Below are 23,940 nucleotides of genomic sequence, written 5' to 3'. Positions count from 1 at the left end.
TTACTTAAATATAAATTAGTTGAGGAATATTATTTCAAATATTCTTTTAAAAGTATAACTATTCGAGGTTTAATTATTCAATGATTAATATTTGATTATTAAGCATTAGTTGTTTAATGGTTTAATTATGATTTAAAAATCATAGAACCTGATTCAAAATACTTTCTGATTTTTGGAAAATCATTCGAATGATTTCAGATCGTCGGAGAATATTATCTCGACTTATTTTAAATATTTGGATTATAGTTTCAAAAGAAACTCCCCCTTATATAACAAATATGTTGACAACGGTCAACTCACATCCCTAGTACTTCCTCCGAAAATTCTCAGAAGTACATATATATATATATATATACGTACAAATCATAGTGTACCTATCAACAAGCAATATGCTTGGGGAACAATATAAGTTCCAAAATGATGATGAGATTCTTACAAGGACAAGGAGGGGTAGATTCCAGTACTTCGTGGACTGGGGAGACTACCAATTTACTACCACATGAGAAGGTATCTTATATACTGATGAACATGTGGAGTATGTGTACCTGAGAGGGATGGACACAAAACCGTGTCTTGAGAGGGATAGACACGAAGTGTGTACCTGAGAGGGACGAACACAGAAAAGGCCCAAATGCGGCCAGGGTGATAACCAATAATAAAAAGGGAATCATCCATCTACATATAGAAAAGGTTACAATTTCTGTAGTACAACTGATCATCGTATACGGTGGCTCCGGTGAATGTCCTATTCTTCCAATTGGAATTGTGATGCAATACCGTAACTCAAGCCTATGTGCTGGGTTTACTATTAAGGTATTCGCAGGATAATAAAATCCACTAAAAAATTGTTTTCATAAGAAGGTGTGTATCACCAAGGAAAACTATTTTTGAATAAAACATAATTATCATATATGATATTTTACGCGAGTTATCATACAGTCATTTTCATACTGTACATTTTTATGTTGAGCATTATAGCTTACACTTGTTTTCTTAAATTGACACAACATAACAGTGAATCAAGATGCCTACCATGAGAACCACAACCAGGAAATGGTTAGGAAATGGCCAGCTGTTCCGTAGGTTGTTTGGTGTTGTACCACAGTTAGTCCGAAAAAGCTGGATTGGTTTTCAGTTGTTTTTAGTTCGCTTTATCTATAAGTATGACTTATGTAAGGTAATAAATAAGAAACGTATATTTGGCCGACGGACTAGCCTTACTTTAAGGTTATTCCCCGGTAAGACTTAATTACTTTTGGGTTGTAATAATTATCACTTTGTGGTTGATCTACTCTAGTAATGAATGGTTCGTTTCCAAGATAATAACCTGTAAGTGTGTGTGTGTGTGTGTGATAAGTGTGGGGTCTTAAAGTGTGAGTATTTATATATTGTGATGCGAGGTATGTGGTTTACAGTGATTGAGATGGCGTGGCCTCCGAGATCCCTAACCCCGGATTTTTGGGGCGCCACATAGTCTCTGAGTTCCGGAACAGGTTTGTGGTGGGATAGACTGATCAGCTGTCCCTAGGATTCGTCCAAATATATATCTGATTTTGGGTTTAGTGGTTCCCGTAACGGAACAAATAATTTTGTGTTTCTAGTAATGAAACAGTGGTTTTGGAAATGAAAATAGCATGCTAAAATTGGACTCTGATATTTGCAAACAACACATGACTGATTATTGTTTTACAGAGCATGCTAGTTTTGAATATCCATTTTATACATGTTTTACTTATTTTGTAACAAGTTATGAATTCTGTTCCCATAACTGTTTTATCATAAATTGTTTTACATATTATTCATATAGTGGTACTGCTGAGTAATTTGATTGCTCGCCCTTGCAATTTTTTTTGTATATTTGTATTATAGATGCTTAGAAGATTCTTTCATCGTAGTAAGGGCAGAGTTCCAATTTCTTCCGTACTAGCCTCCTCTAAGGCAGTTATGTCAGACCAAAGATGGTCTGTTGAGTTGCTGTATTAAGTCAGATGCATCAGGATTTTTTGTAATAAGGTTTTGTAATGATTGTAACCTAAGTCATACTTAAACCTGGAAAAGATCTTGGTAAAGGGGTCGTGTTTATGTATTATTATTGAATTGGATTATATTATGTTTGTTATTATTGTTGTTGGTGACGTCAACTCCTGACCCCGGAGTTGAGGCCGTCACACCTGTGGTCGCAAGTAACTTTTGGTGGAAATAAAACTAAGTGACAAATGCTCCCTGTAGTCGCAAGTAAAGGAAAGAAGCCCCAGTCGCAACTAACTCCTCAACCACTACTTTATTGTACAATCAATTTATTTGTGTGGTTTATTTTTAAACATACATTTGAATTGATATAAGCCTACACTCAGCAGCATATCAGTTCAGCAATTCAGTTGTATTGTTCTGAGTTTTTATCTTCTTCTCCAAAATAACGAGAGCTGAAAAAACCAGCAGCAAAGATTTACAGAGAAGCTCAAGCTTATTGTATATCCGTGTATCTTCTAACCTGAGTAACGTTATAATGCCCGGTTTAACTCTTGTATATTTATAGGGGCATTATATTCGTTACTCGGTAATTAAATCCTTAGACAAACAAAAGTTAGATCATTGTATAGGATTTAATATGTTGATCTTTGTAGTAGCTAGGAACTTTGTTGTTCTTAGATTGTAGCCGGATAATTTATTTACCGGAGTGTAGAAACAATCCTCGCAGATTTATATATGAATATATATTTTCCTAAATATCTTGTGTTCCTCGTTTTACTGTTCCAAACACTATTCACCTCAAGAACACGGAACCACTAACCAAACACTGAATTTCATATCCGCAAAAGATTTGAAAGAATTTTTTAATTATTGAGTATCGTATTCAACCCCCCTCTCTACGATACTTCGGGGCCTAACAAAAGTTTTAAAGAAAAAGCAAGAAATACACATTCACCCCCTGTGTGCATTTCATACCTAACAACAAGTGACATAACATTAACTAAATCTCGGTCCTTCCTCCACAAAGCAACATTTAGATCATTAGAGAACTCGAAGATAGTGAATATCTAGTGAGTCAAAAATACAAACTGAAATTACTCCAATAAATAAACTACATCATGAGCCTTTATTTTGTTGCTTATCATTGTGCTAACATCTCCAAAAGTGTGGAGTACTTCACTAATAGAAGGGATTAAACACACTATATTTAGTAGTGTCCTATAATGAGATCCCCGGAGGGTATTACCTGGACGTCGTAATCCAAGCTCTCGATTCAGCCCAGTACCACATTCAATATACATTTAATAAAACATGTGGTACTTACTTAGAATGTGATTCTCGAATCATTTTTATCGCTTGCACGAACCACCAGTTGCATTTAGAAGTGTAGCTACAGTCTCAAAAAGCAAACTACAATCTTCATTTTTTGAAGAAACAACAACAAACATCAATTGGAGTTGACACGCAAAATAATGAATGCAGCAAGTCGAAAGATTATCTCTCATAATTAATGTTTTAATCCCATTGATTTCTCATCTTATGTTGTTTGCCCCATCATAATTTTGATCACGAATTCTAAAAGGACTAAGTGAATATTTTTTTTAACAATGAATAAATTACAATTTGTAAAGATAATGAAGAAGTTTCAGCCACATGTACAAGACCAAGAAAATGCTTAGTCACCTTACCCTTCTAATCAATGTATCGTAGGCAAACAGATAACTACTCCTTTTGAGATATATCACTGGACTAAATCTTCAAGGATGGCCAATGATATTTCAATTGTACAAGCATTGATGATATCTTTCTGAATTTGAGATGATATCATTTATTGGTTACCGGGTGCATTTTATAGAACTACTGCTCCAATTTCTTCTATTGACCCGGTATACCATGTTAGAAGTTCAAGAAAATTGCCCCGGTTGTTTGATTGTTTAGTTTTATTGTGTCCATGAGAGGGAAATCCTTGCCTAATTAAGAAACACCGGACATCAACCGAGACAATTAAATGAGTCTGATAAGCCTTTCTTGTATGCTCGTCTTGTTTGCAAATGAACACCTGAATGCACTGATTTTTATTCATTAATTACCCACACTTTATCCTTACTAGATTATGTGCACTTCGAACTCTACCCTTGTGTTTCTCATATCTGTCTTCTTTCTGCTAATTAGAAAATCCCCATTCAACAAATGCTTTACCTCCAAGAGTGCCTCCAATTTCTTAAATAGATAACAAATAAGCAAAAAACTGTATCAGCATGCTCACTGTATTCTATCTACGATCCAAAATTCTTATATAATTTCAGAAAACAAAGTCGTAAACATCCACAAACTAATCTTTGAGAATATATAATTATTATAGGTTCAGAAGGCCCTTTTTGCAAATAAATTCTTCTAACCTGGCTAGGATATTAGCATGATAATCAATAATTTTAATTCTCAATGCAACATCTGATTTTAGAGAATTAAGGCTAATAACTCTAGATTATTGTGTTGATTGAGAAGTTATAAACAATCACTTAATTGGAACGGATGAAGTCGTGGGTTGTTTTCTAGGTGAAATAAAGGGTGTATTAGTGTGTAGTGACTCTGGTCGCAATGGTTTGAAATACCTTGTCATTCCTTAGATACCTACATTAATCAAAGAACAAGCAACTATAATTATCAAATAATTAAAATATAATCATATTAAAAAAAATTCAGGCATTTTATCAAACATATAAAAGAATACGATAATATATGCAATGGTGTATGAGCTAAATAGTGTATTCTTGCCTTAAGAGAATTCACACAACAAGTGATAATCTAATAGAGTGATTTGGTGAATCAAGTACACATAAATAATTTCTGCGATTGTATATAAGATGCAGAGTAGTGTAGGTTGTGTAGATTGTGTAGGTGTATAAGATATATGAGTAGTGTGTTCCCTGTGTTTATGTGTTATAATTAATTTTTTTAATAATGGAGGGACAATTGTCACCCCAATATGTAAAAAATTACGTCTATGGGTATATTGAAAAAAAAAGTTATGGTGATATATCAAAAAAGATACAAATTAGTGGTAGATCGAAGACAAAAGGTGAAAATAAATGTAAATCAATGGTAGCTAGAAGACTAAATGTGAGAAATATATAATACATGTGATAAAAGAATTACATGGTAGAGTAAGATTTTACATAGGGATAATGGAGAGGTGGTGGCAAGAGATGATTGATGGAAAATTAATGAATGAGTTGTTTCAGGATTTTTTATTTGGTAGAAATGACACATATATGTATGTATGTATGTATGTATGTATATATGTATGTATGTATATGTGTATGTATATATGTATGTATATATGTATGTTAGATATTGCATGCAACACAGAGGGGGGTGAATGTGTTTCTTGGATTTTTAGCCTTTTTAAATTTGTTTGGATATTTTGTGAACAAAGCAGTTTATATTTGCAGAGATATTATGTTTATAGAAATAAATCAACAAGCACAGTATTTCAAAACTCACTTAATTTGTATTAGTTAAGTTTGTCTTTCTACAAATTATGTGTTCTTAACAATATATACAATGGTGTATGAGCTAAATAGTGTATTCTTGCCTTAAGAGAATTCACACAACAAGTGATAATCTAATAGAGTGATTTGGTGAATCAAGTACAGATAAATAATTTCTGCGATTGTATATAAGATGCAGAGTAGTGTAGGTTGTGTAGATTGTGTAGGTGTATAAGATATATGAGTAGTGTGTTCCCTGTGTTTATGTGTTATAATTAATTTTTTTAATAATGGAGGGACAATTGTCACCCCAATATGTAAAAAATTACGTCTATGGGTATATTGAAAAAAATGTTATGGTGATATATCAAAAAAGATACAAATTAGTGGTAGATCGAAAACAAAAGGTGAAAATAAATGTAAATCAATGGTAGCTAGAAGACTAAATGTAAGAAATATATAATACATGTGATAAAAGAATTACATGGTAGAGTAAGGTTTTACATAGGGATAATGGAGAGGTGGTGGCAAGAGATGATTGATAGAAAATTAATGAATGAGTTGTTTCAGGATTTTTTATTTGGTAGAAATGACACATATATGTATGTATGTATGTATATATTTATGTATGTATGTATATATGTATGTATATATGTATGTATGTATGTATGTATGTTAGATATTGCATGCAACACAGAGGGGGGTAAATGTGTTTCTTGGATTTTTAGCCTTTTTAAATTTGTTTGGATATTTTGTGAACAAAGCAGTTTATATTTGCAGAGATATTATGTTTATAGAAATAAATCAACAAGCACAGTATTTCAAAACTCACTTAATTTGTATTAGTTAAGTTTGTCTTTCTACAAATTCTGTGTTCTTAACAATATATGAACTCAACTTCTAACTTGAGAGAATACAAGATTATTTGAATATGTTTGTTACATGTGAACTAAGGACCAACGCATGCTTTATAGACTAGAAGCACGGGTTTACAAGACTTGCACTAAAATGTACTAAACTACTTTCTAAAGCAACCTTTTTCTATTTCCATTTCTAGCTTAGCAAATCTGTGCAGAATGTTGCAGGTCTGTGACCGTCTTTTGTCCAGTTAATCTTGGTCCTTGATTTTGTATTCTCTCAGCTGCTTTGTAGACTTTTCAATAAGTGTGTATGTGTGTGCGCGCAGGGTCCACTTCCCCAACCATGATTGGTCGGGGTTCATTTTTTGCCAACCGATCTGGACCCTTTATTTTAAAATTTAAATGGCGAGTATTAGATAATTCTGTAATAAATTATTGCGAAAAGGGATTCTTCCGTAATGATTCATCGCATAATTACTTTTTTCCTTTACTTCCTTCCGCAATGATTAATTGTGGATGACGTGAACATACCCGCCCTAACTGAAATAAGGTGAATTTTTACCTCAACAAACACAAAACACACAATTCTTACTCGATTTCAAGGGCGATTTAGTCTTTTCCACAATAATATAACAATCTTCTCATAATTTAGGTATTGTTCTAATCTTATATATATATACATATACACACTTATATATATACACACACTATATTACGCTCACACACGATATTACACAAATACTCACACGATTATACATGTAATATTTGTATGTGGGTGTGTAATCTCGATTTATTCAAATTTGTGATGATTTCTTGCTCCTACAACTCGATTTTGTGGGTTTTTTTAATTTTTTGCATTAATTTCGAATTTATGTGCATTTTTAAGATAATTTCTTGATTATTCAACTCAATTTTGTGATAATCAACTCGGTTTGGTAGTTGATTTTTTGAATTTATATTGATTATTGGAATTTGTATTTTGATCATAAAATTAATGTACGAACTATATAGATATAATTTTTTTTAGTTTGAATTAGTTATTTAGACTTGAATTTAGGGCAAAATTTTAGTTTATGATTTTATTGAAAATCAAATAAATTTTGGTTGCATTTTTTTAAGGAATAATTAGAGTGCATGAAGTGACTTTTTGATGCTCGAAAATTTGATTTAAAACTTGAAATTTAGTTAAAATGTATGAAATGTTCTATTGCTATGCACTTTAGTGAAACTAGTTTACTAAGCCGTGTTTCGCAGCGCCCTTATAAATAATATTTCATTATTTTTATATTTCTTATTTAATCTTGGTTATTATAAATTATGAATAATAAATCTAGAATTTAAAAAGCCGTTCTCTCGTTAAACATGTTTACTCCAATCTCCTTCATTATTCACAAAGCTAATATCATAAAATTAAATTATTTATTAGTTAATCATCAATGTAATAGTTATTTTCTATTTAATATTATATTTTTTTGAGAAAACTACAAAAATAAATTAATACAATATGAGAGGCGTCACCTCACCGCCACTGTCTTTTTCTTTAAATTTTTATAATATAATGTATAACGATTTTAAAAAATATTGAAAAAACATATTTATGAATACTTGTTTTTGTAGTGTTTCGTTGGCTAAAAATAAAAACAATATAATTAGTAAGTTGATTTTAAGAAAAAGAGGAGAAATGGTAATAATAAAATAAAAAGAGGAGAAATGGTAATAATAAAATAAATTTAGGAGAATATCAAGATGGTAAGTTGATTTAAAGAGAAAGGAAAAGTTTTAGGAGAATATTATGATAGTAAGTTGATTTTAAAAATCTTAATGGAAAATATTTTGGAAATTTTGGGAGAATATTACAAATAATGATAAATACTTATAGATATTTTCCTTTGTAATATTTGTTAGGCCCTTAATCAACTGTAGTGGAGTGAATATAGTTAATCACAATCTATTCGACAAAGCTTCAACAGAATCAACAATTTTTATATTAACTGATAAAAATTATTACACATGTACTCTCTCGAAAGGATGAACAAATATCCTTGAGAGCTGCTAGGTTATGCGAAAGATATAACAATATCGCAATGCTTATAGCATGAACCTAAACTATACTATATATAGAGCACAACTACCAATGTATAAGGAATCCTATTCTATTAATAACAAGGAAACCTATACTATTGCTTCTGAGATAAAGTTCTTCACCGCCTTGAAATTCATGTTTCCTTTTCCTCCTCGAAGATCAACTGATGTGACAAATAATGATTTCATTATCCGTTGACATCATCATCCGTTGAAATCATCATCCGTTGATATCCTATCATCCGTTGATATTTCATCATCTGTTGATGTTGTCATCAGCATCCGTTGATATATAAGTTCTGAAATGAACTTCTGATAGATTCTGTTTGATATCATCAATTGCTCATAATATATTACATAGGCTAAAAATTAAAAGAAACATTTTAGGAAAAATATAATATAGTAAATTGATTTTAGGAGAAAGAGAATAAATGGTAGTAAAAAGGAAATTTAGAAGAATATCAAGATGTTAAGTTTATTTAAAGAGAAAATGAAAAATTTTAGGAGAATATTATGATGATAAGTTGATTTTAAAAATATTTATGGAAGATGTTGTGGAAACTTTGGGAGAATATAACGAATAATAATAAATATTTATAAATACTTGTCTTTTTAATATTTCATAGGCTAAAAATTAAAATAAAAATTTTAGGAAAATATATTATAGTAAGTTGATTTTAGGAGAAAGAGAATAAATTGTATTAAAAGAGAAATTTAGAATAATATTAAGATGGTAAGTTTATTTAAAAAGAAGATAGAAGTTTTAGGAGATTAAGATGGTAAGTTGATTTTAAAAAATTCAGTGGAAGATATTGTAGAAATTTTAGAAGAATATTACGAACGATGATAATATATTTAGGAGAATATAAGATAACTGTATTTTTTTGATAATTTATTAACTCAAAAATTTGAAAAAACTAGAAAACTAGAATGGGACGATTTGAGAGGCGCCCTAAACGCCTCTGTTAAGTGGCATTTATGTCCACTTAGAATGCTCTATAAAGGCTTAAATTGATGTTTTGTACTCGAGTTATTTGTGTATTTGATGTGGTTTTGTAGTGTTTTTGCATTTCAGGCATATAACAGGAATCAAGGTAATTTAGCTTTGTTTTCATGCTAAATTGTTGCTAGGAGTGTGTCTATAAAGATTGCTCACGGTTTTCCAACTCAACCCAGCAAGAAAAACAAAATTTAGGATTTTTGTTTCCAAAGAGTCAGCGCGCTCGCGCTGTAGTAGCGCGCGGCCTCGCCAGGTTTACAGAAAGACAGCGCGCCCGCGCCAGGTCGAGATGGCAGAATTCTGTTTCTACTTGGATTATGAGAGTCTGAAGCCCTGGTTGATTCTACATCATATATATTAATAACTTATGATCGTTTTTAATAACAAGATGTACGAGAGCTAAGGAGAAGGCGTAAGAAGACCGTATATCACAATTCAACCAAGGCGAAGAGGATCTAGTTTATTCTTGTGATTCTTTGTTTTAAGTTGTAATCTTGGATGCTAGTTTTATTATTTGTGAACCTATAATCTTGTGTAACGTACTTGGTTTTATTATTTATGAAGTATAAAGAATACGTTTATTATACCATGCTTTCATTGGAACCCACGTTGATGATGAGTGCGATTATGGGTTAATCGCTATCGTGGGGTTCTAGCGGATTTACTTATGGATTTCTTTAGTTAAATTGTTCTGATGCCTTAGTGTGTGGTGATTATATGATAACCTAGTATTGGTTGTGCTTATTTGTCTTATGAGCGTCGCGAACTCATAAGATAGCGTGTTAATCTCTAATGAAGCAAAAGTGAATTTAGGGGTTTAGAACTTGCCATGTTAGCATAGGTTCATGTATTTGATATGCATCATTTGTAGGTAATCTTAACCATCTTACTTGCCTATGTAATCATGATAGATAACATATGCGTTAACTGTTATGTTGTCAAATTCTACAGATATATAGGGTCTCAATATAATTGGTGTCTATTCAGCTTCTATCTCTTTTGTGGATGTCTGGTAGTAGGGTATTCGTACAACAAAAGTTAGCGTTTACTAGTTTCGTGTTATCTGATTAGTGTATTACCTACTAAGGTTGAGAACAAGAGGCTATTGAATGAAGTAGTAATGAAGTTAGAATCCCATGTTTGTGTCATATGGTAATCAATCCTTTTTAATCTCTTAATTAATATTCTTTAGTATAATCTCTTAGTTAATCATAGTTATAAACAATCTCAATTTGTTAGTCGTCTTAGCATTGAATAATAACCATACCATTGTTGCATAAGTGCATAGATTGAAATTAACCTAAACCAGTTTTTGTGGGAACGAAATAGAAATAATTCTATATTACTTGCGATCGCGTATACTTGCGTGAATATTAGCGTGTGTTTTTTTACTAACAAGTTTTTGGCGCCGCTACCGAGGACTCGGTGTTAATTTTTAGTTTATGTGTTTGTCATCAGTGGTTGTTAAAGTTCATTGACTCGGGCATTGTTGCTTACTTATTTCCTTGTCGTATTTCAGGTACTCTAGCGAGCGTGTATGCATACGCATTCGCGGTCTCGTAAGAGAACACGGGATCAAGCTGAGGAAGAAGTTGTAGTAGCTAAGGGAGTTTTTGAGGAAGTTCCTGTCGAGGAGAAAGTTGAAGAAGAAGCTCTTATTGCAATGGGAGAACCAGAAGCGAATACGAAGCTTTCATGGATTACTTTCATCCAAAGATTAATGATATTCGGTCTAGCATTGTCCGACCATTCATCTTGGCTAACACCTTTCAGATCAAGTCGAGCACGATTTAGATGATACATAACTCAGTTCAGTTTGGGGGTTCTCCGACAGAAGACCCCAACATGCACATCAGAGATTTCATCGAGATCTGCGACACTTTCAAGTTTAATGGAGTTTCTGAAGATGCTATTAAGTTGAGGCTTTTCCCATTCTCTCTGCAGGATAAAGCTAAGTATTGGTTACATTCTCTACCACTAGGGTCTATCACCAAATGGGAGGATCTTGCTCAAAAGTTCTTAACTAAAGTCTTTCCTATGGCGAAGACTGTTGTAATCATAAACGCACTTACTCAATTTGCTCAGCAATCTGGAGAATCTTTATGTGAGGCTTGGGATCGCTACAAAGAGATGCTTAGAAAGTGTCTTCACCATGGGATGCCTGACTGGATGATGATTAACTGCTTTTATAATGGATTGGGTGCTACTTCTAGACCCATGCTTGATGCAGCATCATGAGGAGCCTTATGGGCTAAAAGCTATGATGAAGCTTATGAATTGATTGAGCTGATGGCTGCCAATGAATACCAGAACCCAACTCAGAGACTACCTCAGGGCAAGGTAGCAGAAATTCTGGAGTTAGATACAGCTACTGCTATAGCTGCTCAGCTTAAGGCTTTGACGATGAAGGTGGATTCTTTGGCTAATTATGGAGTTAATCAGATCACTAATGTATGTGAGTGTGGCGCCCCAAAATCCGGGGTCAGGAATCTCGGAGGCCACGCCATCTAAACTACTACAACCACATAACTTACACTACAATATATAAATACTCACGCTTCATGACCCAACACTTATCACACACACACTTACAAGTAATTGTCTTGGAAACGAACCATTCATAACTAGAGTAATTCAACCATCAAGTGATAATTATTACAACCCAAAAGTGATTAAGTCTTATCGGGGAGTAACCTTTTAGTAAGGCTAGCCTGTCGGACAAATATACGTTTCTTTTTTATTACCTTACATAAGTCATACTTATAAATAAGCCGAACTAAAAACAACTGAAAACTAATCCAGCTTATTCGGACTACCTGTGGTAAAACACCAAACAATCTACGGAACAGCTGGCCATTTCCTACCCGTTTCCTGGTTATGGTTCTTATGGCAAGCATCTTGATTCACTGTTGAGTTGTGTCAATTTAAGAAAATAAGTGTGAGCTATAATGCCCAGCATAATAATGTACAGTATGCAAATGACTGTATGATAACTTACGTAAAACATCATATATGATAGTTATGTTTTATTCAAAATTAGTTTTCCTTGGTGATACACACTTTCTTATTAAAACAATTCTTTAATGGATTTTAATAACCTGTGAATACCTTAAAAGTAAACCCAGCACCTAGGCTTGGGTTACGGTATTGCATCACAATTCTAATTGGAAGAATTAGGACATTTGTTGGAGCCACTTCATACGATGATCAATCGTTCTGCGATAAAAGTAACCTTTTCTACTAGTAGAAGGATGACATCTTTGTATCCCGGTTATCACACTTGCCGCATACGGGCTATGTGTCCTCATTTCGGGTATATACACCCTTCGCAGGTCCGTAGGTACATATTATACCGTCTCCTATGGTACCAGTAGTCTATCCAATACACGAAGTACTTGGATCCTACCCCTCCCTTGTCCTTTAGGAGATCCTATCATATCTCGAGAACTCGAACCACATCGAAGTTCCCCCAAGCGTTTTGCTTGTTGATAGGCATAGCTTTACTTTATATATATATGTACTTCCGAAAGTTTTCGGAGGAAGTACTAAGGATGTGAGTTGACCGTTGTCAACAGATAATTAAATAAGGGGGAAAAAGTTTCTCCTTGAAACTATATTCAAAATATTAAATAAGTCGGGATAATATTCTCCGACGATCTGAAATTATTCGAATGATTTTCAAAATCAGAAAGTAATTTAAATCCGGTTCTATGATTTTTAAATCATAAATAAACTCTTTAATAAATAATAATTAATTAAATGATAATCGATAAATAATTAAACCTCGAATGAGTTTACTCTTGTAAAAGAATATTTAAAATAATATTCCTCAACTAGTTTATATCTATGAAATTAATAATTTTTCATATTTAATCGGGTTTGAAATAAATAATCGTTGGAGTATACTTCTCTCATAATAAAGGAATAGGTATATAATATTTATTATTCGAATAATAAAATATAGTTGAGGGAATATGATCGTTGGGAAGTCGTTTTAATAAAAGTTCGAGGTATTTTAATGTTTCGTAAGTGGACGTTGAGTCCCTTTAAAACGTACTATTATGGACTTGTAATTGTCTTATAATATCACCGGAATGATTCCCGGGTTTTTATCTTGAAATCCCGACCGACTCTCGGTCTTATTATAATATGTTACGCTTATAGCGGAATTAAACATTTCACGATATATACTTATCGTACAACATTACTATATCATGCAAAATTCAATAACTACGTATCATGGCAAACATGGTACTTATGCAATGATAATAAAACAATCCTTTCACAACAAAACATTAAATGGAGTTGGGTTCGTAAACTTGCCTGGGTATCTCGAGGTGGAGGATGCTCTAGGTTCCGCTCGGAAATCTATTAATCATAAACACAATTCGTGAGGTCCCGTTCTAATTTACGGCGACTCGCATTCATGCGCTACTTATTATGCACCCTCTCAACTTGTACTACTTTATTATTCCTTTAATTCCTTATTCACATCATGGTCGCTTCATTTCTCTAAGTAACTTAGGTTCATTTTCATTATCGACGTCGGCTCCGCTTATGGATTCTACGGTTTCTACTCGCGCAGTCTCGGCTCCGATATTTTTATAAAATTGAAAAATCATTATTTTCACTTGAAATTTTTATAGAAGTTAGAAAACTCAATATTTTACTCTTTATAAAAATTTCATGATTTATGAACACTTTAAGTTGATCCTTTATATTTTCAAAGTTCATAATTCGTAGCAGTTTTTGTCATGTAAATCACTTTTAGTAAAACGGCCATAACTTTTGATTCGTAAATCGGAATCAAGCGATTCAAGTGTCTAAACGATCCTTATAACATTGTCTATCATAATAAATGGTTATTTTTTAAGAAATTACAGTTTACATATTCGAGACTTTCTGCAGAAACTTAAAGTTATGATTTGTTCGTTTTAACGGAATTACATTTATGATCGGGGTTTCGTTTACGCCCTAACTCTTAACACAACCACCAACAATCATCATCTCATAATCAACACACAAAATCCTCTCAATAACATCATGTTCTTGAGGCAACAACAATCAACCTCACATTTACTCAACTAAATATCAAGATTTCAACAATACCACTTCTAAAACTAGGTTAACATCTACATACTAAATGGTTCTTGAAAATGAATCTTAACTAAAGTTGGGCCATAAATTTTTACCTATCTTGAAAGCTTGAGATGTGTTCTTGAGGATGGTGGAGTTTTGGAAGTTCTTAATATGATTTTTGAAACCTAAAACCACCATTGAAATCAAGAAACCAAAGAAGAGTTACTATTTATACTATTCACTAGTAACTTTCTTGATTTTATTTCACCCATCAAACCTTGATAAAAAGAGATGAAAGAATTTTATTACCTTAGTTTGGTTTTTAGGAAGCTTGAGAATTAAAGGGATGATTTTACCATGGCTAGATTTTGAGATTTTGATTTTGAATTCCTCCTTTTTCTTGAAATAGCCGAATGGAACAAGTGGGGAGAGGAGGGTTTTTATGCTTGCTTCCTTGGTTGTTTCTAGGAAATGGGATTGGTGATATCTTATATTGATTTGATATTCTCTTAGTTTGTATCCTAGGATTTTATTCTTGTTGCAAATCTTGAGGACAAATCCAAGTAGCTTGCTAGTTTACAAGCTAAACTACATGTGCTAGCTTCCTTAGCACACTATTTGGCTAGCTTTCTTGATCATCCTAAGTTTAGCTCACTATTTGATAAAGTAACCATGATTACTTTCTTACCATGGTTATTTAGTGCGTTACGTTTACTTAATCGTTTATGCGTTCGCTCGGTCGCAGCGTTTTCGTAATACTTACTCGTAAATGGTTCGCGACGTAATTCCTTTCGTATTTATTCCTTATATTTTGAATTATCATACTTGAATATAAATCTGTAGGGTTTTAATCTTGTAATTATATTGTGATTCCCGTGATCCTCGATGAGTCGTAAATACGGTCGTTTTTCAAAGTTCATTTTCTTCGAAAACTACTAGCGTTTACATACACTCATTCGGTACGTATAATCATAATATCAACTCCGAAACTCATTTTCTCTTGCACTACATAGTGTGGGCTCAAAAGTTTTTCCCGTCCGTCAGGGTTACTATTCATTAACGTTTTACAAGGTCTCAAAAATTTGAGTTATTACAGTGAGCTTTGTGTTGGTGCCCATGAGACGGAGCAGTGTGTTATTTCTAGTGAATCAGCTCAGTTCGTGAGCAACTTTCAGAGGTCGCAGCAGCCAGTTCCAGCCACTTATCATCCCAACAACCGCAATCATCCTAACTTTAGGAACCCTCCTGGTTTTCAGCAACAGCAATATGCACTAAGAGAACAACTCCAGCTGCAACAGTCTAATGAAAAATCTAAATTGGAGGAGTTGATGCTCATGTGCAAGAGCCAAGTGGTTTTTATCAAGACCTTGGAGAATCAAATTGGGCAAATTGCCAATGTCTTGCTAAATCATCAACCTGGTACACTCTCTAGTGACACTGAAGTGCCAGGAAAGAGGGAAGCTAAGAAGAAGGTAAAGGCAATTATGTTGAGGTCTGGGAAGTTTGCAAATCCCGAACACTCTCAAGTTTCGGAAGAAGAAGCTGTGGCTGAAGAAGAAGTGCAGAAGAAAGCAGAAGTGGAAGCAAGGAAGACTACTATTGAACACATTCCTCCTGAGGGTAATACAGGGGAGAAACAGATCTATCCTCCACCTCCTTTTCCTAAGAGGCTGTAGAAGAAAAAGCTGGATAAGCAGTTTGAAAAGTTTCTGGAGGTGTTCAAGAAACTTCATATCAACATACCTTTCGCTGAAGCTCTTGAACAGATGCCTAGTTATCCGAAGTTTATGAAAGGTATTCTCTCTCAGAAAGTGAAGTTTGATGACTTCGAGACAGTTGCTCTTACGGAGGAATGCAGCGCTATGCTGCAACAAAAGTTGCCTCCGAAGCTTAAAGATCTTGGAAGCTTCACTATTCCTTGTAGTATTGGAAAAGTGTCATTTGACAAATGCTTATGTGACTTGGGAGCTAGCATCTTTTTAATTCCCTTGTCAATCTTCAAGAAGTTGGACTTACCTAATCCAAAGCCTACTTATATGACCTTGTAGTTGGTCGATCGTTCTATTACATATCCACGAGGCATTGTGGAGGATGTCTTGGTCAAGGTTGATAAATTCATCTTTCCTGCTGATTTTGTAATTCTTGATTGTGAGGAGGATAAGAAGATTCCCATAATCTTTGAAAGACCATTTTTGGCTACTGGCCGAACCTTGATTGATGTGCAGAAGGGTGAGCTTACTATGCGAGTGCTGGATCAGGATGTGATGTTCAATGTTTTTAATGCCATGAAATTCCCGACTGAGAAAGAGGAGTGCTTAAAAGTGGAGTTGGTCGATTCTGTGGTTACTTTAGAACTTGATCAAATGTTAAGGTCAGATGCCTTAGAGAAGGCCTTGTTAGGGAATTCAGATAGTGAAGATGATGAAGGTGATGAGCAATTGCAGTATCTGAATGGTTTTCCCTGGAAGTGAAGGCTAGATATGCCATTTAAATCTCTTGGAATGGAGGAGTTAAATAAATCTCCAAAGCGCCTCAAGCCATCTATTGAGAAAGATCCTACACTTGAGCTTAAACCATTGCCTAAATACTTAAGGTATGCTTTTCTAGGTGATGCATCTACTTTGCCTGTTATTATTGCATCTGACCTTTCAGGTAGTGATGAGGAAAAGCTCTTAAGAATTCTGAGAGAGTTCAAATCGGCAATTGGATGGACTATAGTAGATATTAAGGGAATCAGCCCTTCTTATTGCATGTATAAAATTCTGCTAGAGGAAGGTAGCAAGCCTACTGTTGAGCAATAGAGATGGCTTAATCCGATCATGAAAGAAGTTGTGAAGAAAGAAATCCTCAAATGGCTAGATGCATGGATCATCTATCCCATTTCTAATAGTTCTTGGGTGAGCCCAGTTCAGTGTGTGCCAAAGAAAGGAGGTATCACAGTTGTTGCTAATGAGAAGAATGAGCTCATTCCTACTCGAAAAGTCACGGGGTGGAGAGTTTGCATGGACTACATGAAGCTGAACAAGGCCACGAGAAAGGATCACTTCCCTCTTCCTTTTATTGATCAGATACTTGACAGATTTGCTGGGCATGAGTACTATTGTCTTCTAGATGGCTATTCAGGTTATAATCAGATTTGCATTGCTCCATAGGAGTAGGAAAATATTACTTTCACTTGTCCGTTTGGAACTTTTGCCTTCAGAAGAGTTTCTTTTGGGTTATATGGAGCACCTGTCATATTTCAGAGATGCATGATGGCTATCTTCTCTGACATGATTGGTCAGAATGCCGAAGTGTTCATGGACGATTTCTCTGTGTATGGTGATTCTTTTGATAAATGCTTGCAAAATCTTGGCGTCATTTTTAAAAGGTGTGTTGAGACCAATATGGCTCTCAACTGGGAGAAATGTCATTTTATGGTGCGACAGGGCATTATTCTTGGGCACAAGGTCTCTAGTAAAGGTCTTGAGGTGGACAAATCCAAGGTGGGTGTTATCGAAAACCTTCCTCCACCAATTTCTATTAAGGGAGTCCTTAGCTTTCTTGGTCACGCGGGTTTTCATAGGCGTTTCATTAAGGACTTCTCAAAAATCTCTAAACCTTTGTGCAATATTCTTGAGAAAGATGTCCCGTTCAAGTTTGATGACGAGTGCCTAGCTGCTTTTGAGTTCTTGAAGAAGAGTTTAATCACGGCACCTGTCATAACTGCACCTAATTGGGATGAACCTTTTATGATGATGTGTGATTCAAGTGACTATGCAGTTGGAGCAGTTCTTGGGCAGAGAAAGAACAACATATTTCATGTGGTCTACTATGCTAGTAAGACCCTCAATGATGCTCAACTAAATTATACTACTACTGAGAAAGAACTCTTAGCCATTATCTACGGTTTTGAGAAGTTTCGATCTTATTTGCTTGGGACGAAGGTGACAGTGTTCACTGATCACGCTGTTATTCGTTGTCTCGTTTCAAAGAAGGACTCGACGCCTAGATTGATTCGATGGGTTCTTTTACTTCAGGAATTTGAGTTAGAGATCAAGGACAGAAAAGGTACTGAGAATCAAGTTGCTAATTATCTCTCTCATTTGGAAGATCCAAGTGCAATTTGAGTTATGTTTGCAGATATTGTGAACTATCTTGTGAGTAATATTATGACTCCAGACTTGTATTTTGCTCAAAGGAAGAAGTTTCTTCATGAGGTGAAGTGGTACATGTGGGATGAGCCATATTTGTTTAGGCAAGGAGCTGACCAGATCATCAGAATATGTATTCCGTACAGCAAAACGGGGAGGATCTTGCAAGATTTCCATTCGACTGCGTATGGAGGCCACTATGGTGGAGAAAAGACAGCAGCTCGTATCCTTCAAGCAGGATTTTTCTGGCCTACATTATTTAAGGATGCACATGAATTTGTTTTGAAGTGTGATCGATGTCAGCGTGTGGGTAATATGTCTAAGAGGGATGTGATGCCTCTTAATGTACTTCTCGAGGTTGAGGTCTTCGATGTTTGGGGAATTGACTTCATGGGGCCATTTGTCTCATCTTGCAATAATCAGTATATCTTGTTGGCGGTTGATTATGTCTCGAAATGGGTTGAAGTCAAGGCTTTGCCGACAAATGATGCGAAGGTAGTGCTGAATTTTCTTCATAATCAGATATTCACACGATTTGGGACTCCAAGAGTCATAATCAGTGATGAGGGATCTTTGTGCGAATAACTGCATTTTTTGAGATGTTGCTTGTTGGTTGGTTTAGTTAATCTGAGGGGATCGTTGCATTCATATTAGTTGCATTCATGCATTTTTATTTCTTGTTCTTTGAGTCCGTTTATGCTTGAGGACAAGCATTGGTTCAAGTTTAGGGGTGTGTTAAGTGGCATTTATGTCCACTTAAAATGCTCTATAAAGGCTTGAATTGATGTTTTATACTCGAGTTATTTGTGTATTTGATGTGGTTTTGTAGTGTTTTTGCATTTCAGGCATATAACAGGAATCAAGGTAATTTAGCATTGTTTTGGTGCTAAATTGTTGCTAGGAGTGTGTCTATAAAGATTTCTCAAAGATCGCCAACTCAAACCAGCAAGAAAAACAGAATTTGGGATTTTTCCAGAGAGTTAGTAGCGTGCACCCGCACTGTAGTAGCGACTGGCTGCACTGTAGTAGCGCGCGGTCGCGCCAGGTTTACTGTTAGGGCGAAAACATGCGCTAAAATTCAAGCAAGTATACGCGTTCGCAAGTAGTATAAGATATAAATCAGATTCGTTCCCACCGAGACTCTTTGGTTAATTTAAGAATATGCACCTATGCAACAATGATATGGTTATTATCCAATGCTTAGACAAATAACAAGTTCAGATTGTTTATAACTAAGAATTAAACTAATAATTATAACTAAGAGAAAAAGAATGGTTGAATTAATATATATGACAAATATGGGATCCTAACTTCATTAAATACTTCATTCAATAGCCTTTTTGTTCTTAACCTTAGCATGTAATGATGATGACAACTAATCAGATAACATGAAACTAGTAAACGCCAACTTTCGTTGCACGGATAACCTACTACCAGACATCCACAAAAGAGATATAAGTTGAATAGACACCAATTATGTTTAGTCCTTATATGTCTATAATAATTGAAAACATAACGGTTTAATGCGCAAGTTATCTATCGTGATTACATAGGGCAAGTAAGATGGTTAAAATTACCTACGAATCATGCATAACAATAACACATGAACCTATGCTAGCATGGCAAGTTCTAAACCTCTATATTCATTGTCGCTTCAATAGAGATTAACACGCTATCTTATATGTTAGCTACACACATAAGACGAATATGCCAACCAATACTAGGTTATCATACAATCACCACACACTAAGGTATCGAAATAATTTAACTAAAGAAATCCATAAATAAATCCGTTGGAACCCCACGATAATGATTAGTTCATAATCAAACTCATCATCACCATGGGTTCCAATGAAAGCATGATAATAAAAAATATAAGAGTACTAGAGTTCAAAGACAAATCCAAAATGAGCATCCAAGTATCAACTATATTAAAGAAAATAAAAGTCTTCTTCTCTGTAGCCTTCTCGTGCTCTCTAGGTCTTCTTATGGCTTTCCCAGGCCTCCTTGTTGTTAAAAACGTCTTTTTATTGATATATAAAGGCTCCAAGATGACCAGGACTCTCAAAATCTTCAATTTCGACTAAAATCAGGATTCTGAGGGCAGAAACAGGGCGCGGGCGTGCTGTTTTCGGGCGCGGCCGCGCTGGAATAGTATTTTCAGCAGCACGGGCGCGCTGGTTCTGGCGCGGGCGCGCTGGTTCTGGCGCGGCTGCGCTGACATTCTGGAAAAATTCTGACAATTCTTCTTTTGGCCGTATCTTGAATTCTGCTCGTCAGAATTAGGCGATTCAACTACCCACGCGAAGCTAATGAGATTCTCTACAACTTGAGAATGTCTTAGGCTTCCAATTCTGATCTCTTTTCAGCATATTTCTTTGAAAATCTTCTTTCTTCATTTAACTAATGCCTGAAATGCAATAACACAAAAATACATCAAAAATACCAACAACTTGAGTCCAAAACACCAACTTAAGCTTATATTGAAGCATTCCAAGTAGATATAAAATCCACTTATCACACCCCCAAATTTGAATCGATGCTTGTCCTCAAGCATAAACAGACTCAAAACTACCAAATAAACCTAATACATGAATGCAACTAAATGGCAATGCAATCGATCCCCTCAGAATAACCATAACCAAATGAATGAGCCAATGTCTCTAAGAATGCAATGACTTAAAACAGAGTTCGAATAAATCCCACAAACCAACTCACAATCCAGAACGTGCGTGTGTGGATGCTTAACAGACATACGCTCAATACTAGATCAATAACCATAACTCTCTCTCAACAAGACAATCACAAGTTTATAAACAGAATAGATGTTAAACATATAATGACTCACAACAACTCCTTTCTACTAGAGTTATACCAGGATTCATGCTATTATTGAACACATAACAAAGATGCTTACTAGATCGTGCAATGAATGAGGTCCCAAAAGACTTATACAATAATACCCATGTAGCGAGCGTTAGGTTAGCGGATCCCAGACTATCAAAGCCTTAGGTCACTAGGAACAAAGTCCCCTAGAACTTAATAACTCGAGTATTAAAGAGCTCACTCTTAATCAATTATACATAAACACATACTTTTTTTTATTTTTTTTATTCTTTTATTCTTTTTTTTCAACAATTTCTGAATGAGTGTGTTTCGCTCCATCTCATTCAACCCTAGACTACTCATATAAATATGAGCTGACGCCTAGCCTTACAACAACTAGCAATGAAATCCAATCTTTTCTCTAGTTTAAAAATTCAGTGTTCTTGTTGTCATTAAGAGAGTACTAAAAAATTTAGATATAAACAAGTGATTAAATCTCAATAATTAAACAAGTATGATCATGATCTAGTTCAAAAGCAAACCTATAAGACTTTGTGAGTTTTTTTATGGCATGCAAATTAATTCATTAAGACTTAAACATCCCTCTATTCGTCATCACCACACTCAAATTAACATTATCTTATCAATCAGAAATAGCTCAACCTAAGGGATCATGTTATATGCATGCACATGAAACTAAATGAACTCACTTAATAACACGAATAGAAATGTAAACAAATATGACCTATATGAACAATCATGCAAAAATATGAATGACTTAACAACTATACATACAATATGAATCTATATGAATCTATATGGACACACACAAACTAATCCTTACATTATCACCCCCAAACTTAAAATTTTTAATGTCCTCATTGAAGGTAATAATAAGGATATTAGGCATACCTAGTTGTTAGGAAGATCACCCTCCTCGGGTGGAGGATCAGGTGGCCAATCAACCTCGACACCAGTGGCTCAGAAAATAATGCCCAAAGCCTGTGTCAAATCTGCAGCAAAACGATGGTGAATGTCGTGCATGGCCTCCACACGCCTAGTCACTCGCCTGTACTGCTCATCACCAACATCATTCCTATCAACTACCTGTTACCACTGTTCTAAAAATCCCCGATACTTTAAAAAATCCCCGATTAATCCCCGATTAATCCTTAAAAAATATTTGGCCGATCTATTTTTTGAAATCCGATTAATATTTATAAATTATTTTTGAATTATATATTTTATAATAAATAAGATAAATATATTAAATATTATTAAAATATTTAAATATATCCGATTTTTGTTCCGATTAATCCCTCCGATTAATCCTCAATTTGCCGATTAATCCCTAATCGGTACCTAAACCGATTAGTGCCGATTACCGATTTTTACAACCATGCCTGTTACACATGAGAAGAACCCTATGTAGGCACGGGAAGATCCGTCCAGCCACTCTCTGCATCATTAAAAATATATTCCAACCCCTTATCATGGGGTGCACCTAAGAATGCATAACTCAAGTGATCTGGTAGGGGGTTGAGCTCAAGTGTGGGAGCTTCTTCAATAAATGGTTCGAGATGCTCCTGAGAAATTTTCAGCTCTGCTAACCCAAGAAAATCGAATGGCATATCCACTTCCTCTTCCAGGGAGGTGCATTCAAAACCTGTATTTGCTCTGCTCCTTCTTCATCTTTAATAATTGATTCCCCTATTAAGGATCTCTCTAAGGTATCTGACTTTGGCAATTGCTCAAGTTCTGAATTCACGACAGAGTCGACCCACTCTACTTTAAAGCACTCCTCTTTAGCTATGGGTAACTTTATTTGTGGCGACTGAGAATTTTGCGACGTAATTAAGTGAATAAAGTGAGATTTTTGTGAAGTGATTATAATTATGTGATTAAGTGTTGATTAATTGTCTTTACTGTATATTAGAATCTAGGAGCGTAAGTAGAAGCGTCCCAATTTAAAGAGTCAGCTTAGGAGTTAAGTTGTGTTGTTGGGCCGTCAGGTAGAACGAAACCCGTCCTAAAAAGGGGTTAAGATATTTAAAATGTGAACTATGTGTTATTATGTGAAATGAAATGTTTAAGTAAAATATTACGTCCTAGTGACGTGTCGGTGGATTATGAGAAGTGTAATTGAAACGCTGAATGTCGGGCCGTCAGGCTGAACGTGACCCGATACGCATAGAAAAGAATAAAGATTAAAGAAGGACAAATTTTATGATCGGACATGAGTTGTGATGTGTTCATATGTGTGTGATTGCTTGTCTGTGTGCATGACTACGTGATCTGTTGACATTTATATGAATTTAAGGGAATTATTTGATTTAAATAAGGTTTATTTAACCTTCGCGCATTTTTATAAAATTATCTGAGTAACATAAAGGCATGAGATTTGTTCTGTTATCATCATAATAGTCCTAGAGACTTTCTAAAAATGATAGACGGATTTATTTCATGATCGTTGTTTTTAAAATGATTTTTATGCGATA

General features: G+C 34.7%; 1 non-coding gene across 1 annotated transcript; it reads right to left on the bottom strand.

Annotated features, from left to right (window-relative positions):
• Positions 1–11,456: 11,456 nt before the first annotated feature.
• LOC141669209 (small nucleolar RNA R71) lies at positions 11,457–11,563 on the bottom strand. Its single transcript, XR_012553500.1, has one exon. It is a non-coding gene; the product is annotated as a small nucleolar RNA R71 (small nucleolar RNA).
• Between the last annotated feature and the right edge of the window lie 12,377 nt (positions 11,564–23,940).

The sequence above is a fragment of the Apium graveolens genome, chromosome 6 (assembly GCF_009905375.1).
Source record: "Apium graveolens cultivar Ventura chromosome 6, ASM990537v1, whole genome shotgun sequence".
In the NCBI taxonomy this organism is placed as follows: domain Eukaryota; kingdom Viridiplantae; phylum Streptophyta; class Magnoliopsida; order Apiales; family Apiaceae; genus Apium; species Apium graveolens.
This window is presented reverse-complemented; position numbering and strand designations above follow the sequence as displayed.